Source organism: Hevea brasiliensis, chromosome 15, assembly GCF_030052815.1.
Source record: "Hevea brasiliensis isolate MT/VB/25A 57/8 chromosome 15, ASM3005281v1, whole genome shotgun sequence".
Lineage (NCBI taxonomy): Eukaryota > Viridiplantae > Streptophyta > Magnoliopsida > Malpighiales > Euphorbiaceae > Hevea > Hevea brasiliensis.
Genome location: NC_079507.1, coordinates 45,023,463 through 45,031,938, shown reverse-complemented (window position 1 = coordinate 45,031,938; position 8,476 = coordinate 45,023,463).

Sequence of the window (8,476 nt, the reverse complement as noted above, 5' to 3'; positions counted from 1 at the left end):
ATCTCCAACACCTCTGTCATCAATCTACTGGGCACATCGTGCTTGGTGGCCTTGTCACAACCATTTCCTTCCACTTCAGCTTCATTCCAAGACATCACAGGCTGCGCTCTGTTACTGGAACGTCAAGAATAGATCAAACTATGTGATATGTAAGAAGGTGGGCAACACATGCTGCCTGTTAGATGCCAAAGGAAACGCCATCCCCCAGAGAGACACAGCATGAGAAGGACCTGGCAAGACTTCGCAGCCTCAAGAAGAAGGCCAAGAGCCAATGTGTCAGGAGTCCCCTGTTCGAGTGCCTCCATACACACCACCACTCACAGACCCGGTACTCGCATAACTACAGTGCATGGAAACCACAATCAACAACAGGATGCGAGCAATCAAGGATAGCCTCCAGGAAGCCCACAACAAATTGTACACGCTAATGGAGAAGCTAGAAGATGAGGAGGAGGATAGATCTTTATTGTAATATCTTACATGCCTTAGTCCTAAGTTGCAATTATAGGTCTCTTTTATATGCTTAATGTCCAAACTTTTCAACACCTAATGTTGACACCATATTTTGGCCGATCCCCAGAATCAATAAACCTTGAAGAAGATCCCCAGAATCAATAAACCTTGAAACCGATCCCCAGAATCAATAAACTTTGAAACAGATCCCCAATACCAAGTATCCCTTTGACTATTAAATCACTCACTGATCTCTCAAACCCATTGTCGAATCTCCGGACCAGTCAAGTATATTCTTGATCTCTGTTGACAAACGAAATGAACTGACACTAGATCTTTTCTTACCAGTTTTATTGCCGATCTCCCTTTCAAAAGTTTAAGAATAATCAAAGGTTCCGTTCCGGTTTAAGGATGATTCCGATCTTAAATGTTCAAGCCAAATTTCTAATTTTAATCAAGTTCCATTTAGCGTTGGTTCTCTACCGATCTTATGCTCATTGTGTTTTCCGATCTCTCACACTTGGGTTGATAATCACTTTCAGTTATTTCAAGATACTCAAACAATCAAGTGTTTAATAATTTAGGAATTTTCCGATCACAACCATTCATCGAACAAAAGAGGCATTCCATTTCATTTCATTTCAAAAATTTGTACAAGTTATTCAGCTGGAGGATCACCCCCAGCCTGATCTACATTTTGTCCGTCTTCTCCCTCACCCTCAGCCTCCTCCTCACTATCCTCACCCTCGCCTCCGGGAGCCAGGTCGGCCATCCAAGAGAAGTCCTCCTCTGGGTAACACTTTTGGAGCTCGGCCAAGAGATCCTTGTGAGCATTCACATATGCACCGGCTATTCCTGTCACCATCTCTTCATCTTTTGCCTTAAGCTCCTCAGTAAGGTGAGCGACCTGAGCAGCTTCGTTGGCCCGGAGCGCCTGGACTTCTCCAAGAGCATGATCCCTTTCAGCCAGAACATGAGCCTGTTCGGCCAGCTTATCCTCATATTACTTCATACGACCCTCAATTTGGGATATGTAATCCTGAGCGGATGAGAGTTGGGATCGGAGGGATGCCACTTCTTGACTCTTCTTCTCGACCTCCTTACCCAGGCGGTGAGCCTTTTCCCAGACTATGTGCTGGTTCACCAGGCACTCTATATTCAGACTCATGGATCGGGTCAGGATGTCGTTAAGATTGTCCGGAGACAGTCGGTCCCGATCCTCCCGAAGGCAGATGGAAGACCCCAAGACTTTGGCAAAACCTGGGTTCTCCTGAACAGTCCGGTTCTTCTCCAGGGAAGCGATCAGCACTTGAGCGCCACGAGGAGGGGACCTCACAGAAGGTTGAGAAGGACCCCCTTCTGTGCTTGGAGCAATTGGAGGAAGTGGAGGCGGCTCTTCTCGTCGAGGAGGAGATCGCATACCGCGATCGGCGGTCCTGAAGGTCGAGGCGGGCCTCCTGGTATCTCCCCAGGTTCATGGCCGGGTGTTTGAAGCAATTCCGAACGCTTCATCTCTTTTACCTTCTGGGAAATCTCTCTTTCTTTCTTCCGCTTCTTGGAACCCTCACCAACCGCCATACCTGCACAAAGAAGAGGTCAGTGAGATCGCTAAGGTCCTGAGATCTAAGATGAAGAAAGTACCAATGCCGAGGTCAGAGAGCGGAAGCTCGCGATCTTAGCCGGTGATCAGCTGTATAGTCCAATGATGCAGCTCGGCAGTCACCGCATCTAAACAGGAGAACTTTTGAGTGGCACTTTGATTCTTCGATTCCATCACTATTAGGCCTTCCTCCTTGTTCAGTATACGCCGAATCAAGGGCCCCGTGCCACCAACTACAGGGAAGTCCTCAAAGCAGCTGATTTTTGTCGCCGTAATGAAGAATCGGTTCTGCCAATTGTTATGGGAGGAGGGCGATCGTAAAGAGCCCACAATGAGGCTTCACTGAAAGAACCAAAGGCTCGTCATCCTTTCGACGAGTTAGCACATGCAGTTCGGCGAACACCTTAGCCGTAGGATCGATTCCCTTAGCTCAAGACAGCCTCGGAAGGCTACCAAGATCCGCCACGAGTTAGGGTGAACTTGGTCAATGCACACTCGGTGATATTTTAGGACCTCTTTGAAGAAGTCGTCCAGAGGGAACCGAAAACCAGCCTTTAACTGTTCCTCGTATACCATAACCATGTCATTCTCTTCAAAGAAGTGATCAGCTCGGTGATCGCCATGACACCGGATAAGTTCGTACGAATCAGGACGAATATTGTACTCCTGGCTGAACGATTGCAGATCAGTTTCTTGCAAGATTGATGGCAGCTCATCCATAGGAAGATTCTCCCTCCCTGAAGAAGGTACAAGCCTCGACGGTGCGGTCCGCCCCCGAGCTGGAACGGAGACCCTAGGAGGTTCTGGTCGTGCGCTTGGCTCGACCACCTCTACTTCATCAGACGACCACGAGAACTGAATGGAAGGAGGGCTCATCGCTCTCTGACCCTCGGCGCCGCTCATTTTCAAAGGAAATAAAGAATTTAAACTAAAAGAAAGATCAAAGCCCTTACCGGAATCTGATCGGCGTCGGAAGAACTTGAGAAAACGAGAGGGTTTTGGGGTTGTTCGCGAGAGGCTGAAAATGGAATAAGAGAGCAACTGGCTAACCCAGCCCCTATTTATACTCGTCCGAGCATTTAATGCTCACGATGTTCCAGGCACTGCATCGGTTAGCGGGACTCGCCAGCTGTCCTGACACGTCTCATGCATATTCCCAAGATCGGTTAATTATAGAGCGGCAGATCCAGGTGTTTCGAATTACGGATCGGATAAGTGTCATTCGGGTAAAGAACCAGATCGGATAATCACATTAGAGATCGGAAAATAATCAATGCAATAATAATAAGATGATAATCGACAAAATAAAGTCTTTATTTTCAAAAGATCGGATTACATCGTTCGGGCGATCTCTAGGGATCAGATTACACTAAAATTGGATTACATCATTTCTGTGATCTCTAGAGATCGGATTACATTGAAAACAAAATACATCATTTGGGCGATCTCTAGGGACCGGAATGTCACATTGTGACTGATCCAAAGGGGTGTCACCGACCAGAACCGAGGCGCTGTCGGAACACCCAATGTGGAGGAAAGCCGCTGTCGGAACACCCAATATGGTGAGAAGCCGAATAAACTTGGAAAAGCAACCGTCAAGGGTCGGCAGAACATCAGCAATTTGCTTGACCAAAATCGGTTCACCGATTATGCCAGTTGAACGACTCGAGATCGGCACGATCGAGGTCCGCAATCCAGATCGGTTAATTGATTCAGTTCTCTCACCATCATCAGATAAGGTTATCGCTATTATCCGATCACCGAGATCGTAAATTTTCAGTCGAGGAACAAAGAAGTCTGTCGACACCATATTTTGGCCGATCCCCAAAATACTTTGAAACCGATCCCCGGTGCTAAGTTTCCTCGGAGTAGCTAATCACGTTTCCGATCCCTCTTTGGTAGGCGGTCACATTTCCGACCTCTCCTCGCAAAGACGTGAATCAATGATAAGTCCTACGCATCCCTTGAAACTCAGCCGATCTCTCAAATCATTTACCGATCCTTCAAACCCGCTGATTTGATTTCCTGACCACAAGAATATTCCCGATCTCTGTTGATAAATGAAGTGAACTAGCACTAGATCTTTTCCTACCAGTTTTATTGCCGACCTCCTTTCCGAAAGTTTAAGAGCTAAAGTGTTGGTTCGATTCCGATCTTAAGTGTTCGAGTTAAATTTTCGGTCAAGTTCTGTTCAGCATTTCTTCCCTACCGATCTCATGTTCAGAGTGCTTTCCGATCTCTCATACTTAGATTAATAATCACATTTAGTTTTTGTTTTGCTGTGCTCATACAATCAAATACTCAGACAAATAATGGTTCAAAATTTTCCGATCACAATCATTCATTGAACAAAAGGCATTTCATTTCATGTCATAATTTGTACAAAGTTATTCGGCTGGGGGATCACCCCCAGCCTGATCTACATTTGGATCACTCCCTCTCTCCCTCTCACCCTGGCTTCATCCTCACTATCTTCACCATCGCCCGGTGCCAGTCGCCCATCCAAGAAAAGTCTTCTTCCGGTAACGCTCCTGGAGTGCGGCCAAGAGATCCTTGTGAGCCTTCACATAGGCCTCAGCTATTCCCGTCACCATCTCCTCATCCCTCTCCTTAAGCTCCTTATCCTTCGCCTCGAGTTCCTCTATAAGTTGAGCGACCTGAGAGGATGCATTGGCGTGGAGCGCCTGGACTTCCTTAAGAGCGCGGTCCCTCTCGTCCGAAATACGGCCTGCTCGCCAACCGGTCTTCATGGAGCTTTGCCCGCCCTCGACTCCGAGATATATAATCCCGAGCCGATGAGAGTTCGGATCGGAGGGAATCCACTTCCTGGTTCTTCTTCCCGATCTCCTTACCCAGGCGCTGAATCCTTTCCCGGATCATGGTCTGGTTCACCAGACACTCCACGTTTAAGCTCATGGTCCGAGTCAATATGTCATCAAGGCCACTCTGGGATAGCCTGTCCCGATCCTCCTGAAAGAAGATGGTAGACCCCAGGACTTTAGCAAAACCGGGGTTCTCCTTAACAGTTCGGTTATCCTTCAAGGAGTCGATCAGTATCTGAGCGCCCCGAGAGGAGGTCCTCCCAGAAGCTTGAGTAGGTCCCCTTTCCGCGCTTGGGACAACTGCAAGAATCTGAGGCTGCTCTTCCGATCTAGGAGGAGATCGGGTAGCTTCAGTGGTCGAGGACCCAAGGTTGGGGAGGATCTCTTTGTATCTCCCTGTGCTCGCGACTGTGTGTTTGGAGTCGCTGAACGCTTCATCTCCTTTACTTTCCGGAAGATCTCTCTTTCCTTCTTCCGCTTCCTATGACCTTCACCACCCGCCATACCTGCACAAAGAAAAGGTTAGTGAGATCACTAAGGTCGTGAGAATTGAGATATAGAAAATACCGATGCCGAGGTTAGAGAGCGGAAGTTCGCGGTCTTGGCCGGTGAGCAGCTGAACAGTCCAATGGTGCAGCTCTGCAGTAAGCGATTCCAATCAAGAATACTTTTTAGTGGCAGCCTCTCTCTTCGATCCATCACTATCAAACTTTCCTCTTCGCCGTGGTAATATGGTTCGAAGCAAGGGTCCCCGTACCACCACCATGGGGAAATCCTCAAAGCGGCTCGGATCTTTGCTCCTCACAATGAAGAAACGATTCTTCCAGTTCTTAAGGGACGAGGGCAGATCGGAAAAGAGCCCGCAACTAGGCTTCGCCTGAAAGAACCAGTGGTCATCGTCCTTTCGGTGAGTTAGTGCAAATTTGGCGAACACTTTAGCCGTAGGTCCGATTCCCTTAGCTCGGCATAGACCTCGGAAAGCTACCAAGATCCGCCACGAGTTGGGGTGAATTTGAACAATGGATGCTCGATGAAATTTTAAGACCTCCTTGTAGAAGTCATCCAGTGGGGAACCAAGGCCGCCTTTAATTGTTCCTCGACACCATAACCATGTCGTTTCTTCAAAGAAGTGATTGACACGAAGGTCGCCATGGCACTTGATTAGCTCGCATGTCGGGCCGAATGTTATATTCTTGGCTAAACGATCAAGATCGGATTCTCGAAGAACCGATCGTAGCTCGCCTATAGGAGATTCTCCCTACCAAGGGCGCCAGACGCCTTTAATGGTACGACTACCGACCGGAGCAGGACCCTAAGAGGTTCGGTTGCGTGCTTGGCGGCCGCCTCTTCCTCATCGACGATGACCAAGAGAACTCAATGGAAGGAGGGCTCGCCGCCTCTCGACCTTCTGCACCGCCATTTTCAAAAGAAACAAAGAACTTAAACAAAAAGAAGATCAAAGTCCTTACTGAGTCTAATCGTGCCTGAGAAACCGAGAAAATGAGAGAACTTCAAGCTATGAGCAGAGACCAAAATGAAATGAGAAAACAACGCTAACCCTCCCTATTTATACTAGTCCGAGCATTTAATGCTCGCGAGGTTCTAGGCGGCGATCGATTGGTGAGACTCGACAAATGCTCGACACTTTTCTCAAATATCCGAATGTTCAGAGATCGGTTAATCTGAGATCGGCATAACAAGTTAAATATTTTGAATAAAGGATCACCAAGTGTCATTCAAGTAAAGAACCAGATCGGATAACCACCTTAGAGATCGGAAAATAATCAATGCAAAAATAATAAGATGATAATCGCAAAATAAAGTCTTTATTTGCAAAAGATCGGATTACATCATTTGGGCGATCTCTAGGATCGGATTACAATAAAGGTCTAGCTACATCATGTGGCCGATCTCTAGAGATCTGATTACATTGAAAATTACATCATTTCGTGATCTCTAGAGACCGATGAAAATCCTATCTCAAGAGGTCGATCTAAGGACCAGCTTTATAATCGATCCCAAGGATACTCCTGTGAGATCCATGGATCGCTTTATAACTAATGCCAAGGATACTCCTGTGTTCCAAAGATCGCTTATAATCGATCCCAAGGATATTGCCGACGGATGCTTCATCCGCCTCGAACACCCAATGTGGATCGTAATCGTCGGAACACTCAATGTGATGAGAAGCCGAATGAACTCGCTTGAGCAACTCGAGATCGGTACAACCAAGCCCGCAATACGGATCGGTCAAATTCGCTTCTCTCACCATCGCCAATTAGGACCATCCAATCACCGGATCGTAAATTTTCCGTCGAGGAAAAGGGAATTCCATCTAAGAGGATCAAAACCACGCTTGTAGCCTAACTTTCCCTAATGCTAGAACCAAGAAACAAGGAGAAAGAGAGAAAATCGAATGAAGGAAATGCCACTATCAATGTGGGTATATATAGGGAAAATGGGCATTTAATGTCGAAGGAAAACGGCGGACGCTTCAAAATCGAGATGTAATTAATGCTTGGACCGAATCCAGATCGATCAAGGGATAAAAGAGATCGAGATAGGAGATCGCATGAGAGATCGGAATGGGAGCTAGGGAGGGATCGGAAGACAAAAAGAATAAGACAAATTCCGATAACCGCCGCCGTAATCGTGAGCCGAGGTAGTTAAAGCGCGGCGCACGAGATCTCCACCGCACGCCTAAGAATCGCCCGCAATGCCGACAGTGCCGTGGTATGTCATGACAACCAGACATCCCAATCCCCACCGTTGATCTCACTTGTAAGGATGAATCCGAACCCTTGGATCAAGAGAGAAGACGACAATACCAGCGTCTTTCACTCACTTCAGATCGTTCCTGACAAAGGATTCAAGACCGCTTGATTAAAAGAGGAAAAGGACAAATATTTTGAGAAGCGATCTCACCATTCGCTTTGATTCTCTTTAATTCCCGAACATCCGATCATGTACTTCAAAATCCCGACCTCCATCTCCTCAAAATGAATCCCGACCCTTCATGGGGAGCACCCGATTCCTATAAATACCGCATGAAAACTGCTCAAGGAGGGAAAGGACTGGAAAAAAAAAGAAAGGTCATATTATAGCGGAAGAACTCAAAATTTCATTCACTTTGTTATTCTCGCTACTTTGAAGTATGGATTGGAAAGACTTTTGAAACTAGTTTTCAAGTGTTTCTTGAAAAGGATTTTGAACACTGAACTCTACATTTCCAAACTTGTTCATCACCCGATCACGCCTTCACTTTCAACTCTTTATCATCTCTATTTTCATCCCTTCGTTGGAGCTCAAATCCCACTCGCTTGTTATCTTGACCTAATCACATCATAGCTAAGCTCCTCCAGCTCACGGTGAACATCAACTCTCGTGCTAATCACCGCGGTCTTGTATCTAGTGGCCACCCCATAATTATTACTACAGATTCAGCTCCTCCTGTAAGAGCTCACGTCTGCTTTATTAAGTGTTTGCTCATTTCTTTCAGATTCTCCGTCCCTTTTACGTATGTGATTTTTCTCCAAGTTCATCTCGTGCAAAGAGACCTGTAAATGTTATTCTCGTGTCATCTCTTTAGTGATTAGTGTGC